This window comes from Pan paniscus, chromosome 5 (assembly GCF_029289425.2).
Source record: "Pan paniscus chromosome 5, NHGRI_mPanPan1-v2.0_pri, whole genome shotgun sequence".
Taxonomy (NCBI): domain Eukaryota; kingdom Metazoa; phylum Chordata; class Mammalia; order Primates; family Hominidae; genus Pan; species Pan paniscus.
The window spans coordinates 19,054,242-19,056,014 of record NC_073254.2 but is presented as its reverse complement, the minus strand read 5'-3'; the positions used below and the strand labels follow the sequence as shown (position 1 = coordinate 19,056,014).

Sequence of the window (1,773 nt, the reverse complement as noted above, 5' to 3'; positions counted from 1 at the left end):
TTTCTCTCCAGAATCATCTATCAGGGAAGAGACTTATAATCAGAAAGTAACAGAACAAAGAGGGCAGGCCACAGTTAGGTATAAGCAAGGGATTGGTCTTTCCTGGGGTGGACCTAAAGGGTCGCAGCTTTAAAAGCATCCATTGTTATTAGAGTGTTAACAGTAGCATCTCACGTGTGAAGGTAGGGAAGAACGAGACGAGGTCAGGGCCAAGACCCTGAAGGGGGCTGTGGACCCAGAGCATGTCTCATAAATCCCAAGTCAGATTCTGTTGACTCCTGGGACTTTCTGTTTGTTTCCCCCCTAATTTCTCCTTTTTTTCAGTTTACCCATGTGTCAGAAGCACCTGGGGAGCTGCTTGAAATTGCTGGGGCTGACCCCTGGCCACTGCTCTGCATCAGAATCCCCTGGAGGCTGGTGAAGCATGTTTCCAGGTCCCATACCCAGAACTTCTGATTCAAAAGGTCTGGGGTGGGGCCTGAGAATTAGAGCCTGTTCCTAACACGTTCCCAGGTGATGCTCATGCTGCTGGTCTGCAGCCCCTGGTCTGCGAGCCACTGACCTAGGGATTCTAACTCAGTAGGTCTGGAGACGGCCCCAGGTGGTTCTGACCTGGTGGTATTCTGAAGTCCACACCTGGAGAAACACCGCCCTGAGACTGAATAAATTCTGTGATGAACATTCTCACTGTGCTGCTGCCGTGCAAGGGAGAACTGGCCGAAGAGTTATTTGGCCAGCTTGAGTGACGCGGATCCTGAGAACGCTCCCGGGTAGGCAATTGCCCCCGTGGAAAGCCTCCTCAGAGCAGCGCGCGGCAGGCCCACGTGGAGGATCAATGCAGTGGCTGAACACCGGGAAGGAACTGGCACTTGGAGTCCGGACATCTGAAACTTGGTAAGACTGGTCTTTGGAACTTGCCCACTCCATTTGAGTGGAAGCGTGGCCTGATCACCCACGGCGTGCCTGTACCGGCACTTTGGTTTTTGTTTTTGACTTGACTTGAATTGCTTGATACTTTGGTTTTGGTTTTGACCTGGCTTGGATTTCTGGATACTCTGATTTTGGTTTTGATTCTGGTTTGGTGTAAACTGAAAAAGTGTGTGTGTGCCTTTTTTACCCGTTCTTTGTTTTGTGGTGTGAGTGTGGTGTGAGCTTGGTGTTTTGTCTCGGGGAAACATGGGTCAGACACAAAGTAAGCCTACAGCAGCCGGTATTCCCAGGCGGTCTCCCATCCAAGTACTAACCAGGCCCGACCCTGCTTAGCTTCCGAGATCAGACGAGATCTGGCGCGTTCCGGGTGGTATGGCCGTAGACACGCTGGAAAAGGCCAGATGGGTCCCCCAAAGTGTGGGGCCTGGCCCAGGGGTCCCAGTTGCCTGGGCCTAGGAGTTTTTTCCGTGATGCAATATCATTCTGGGGTTTGTCACAATGTTAGAAACACAAAACTTGCCAGATCACCTGGCCTCATTTTGGGCTTGAAAAAAATGGGGTCGCCAAAGATATAAAGAGTGTCCCCGAACTGTTAGCCCTCCTGAGGTTAGAACGCCCTAGCCCTACCCCCAATGCCCAGCACCGTGGTAACTGCTTTAGTTCCAGAAGTACAAAGTTTCAACATCCAAGGTATAAGGGTGACCCCTCTGTGAGACATTTACTCTTCTAAGAAAACTTAGTTCCTCACTCTTCAAAAGCTGCTTGGGAAAACTCAGGCAATGATGAAAGTGAGCACCAGCTTCAAACTTCAGCATGTCCCCAGGTTTCTCTCATTTGTCACAT

General features: G+C 50.6%; 1 non-coding gene across 1 annotated transcript; it reads right to left on the bottom strand.

Annotated features, from left to right (window-relative positions):
* Window positions 1–1,195: 1,195 nt before the first annotated feature.
* On the bottom strand, window positions 1,196–1,314 carry LOC112440137 (5S ribosomal RNA). Its single transcript, XR_003028334.3, has one exon. It is a non-coding gene; the product is annotated as a 5S ribosomal RNA (ribosomal RNA).
* Window positions 1,315–1,773: the final 459 nt, after the last annotated feature.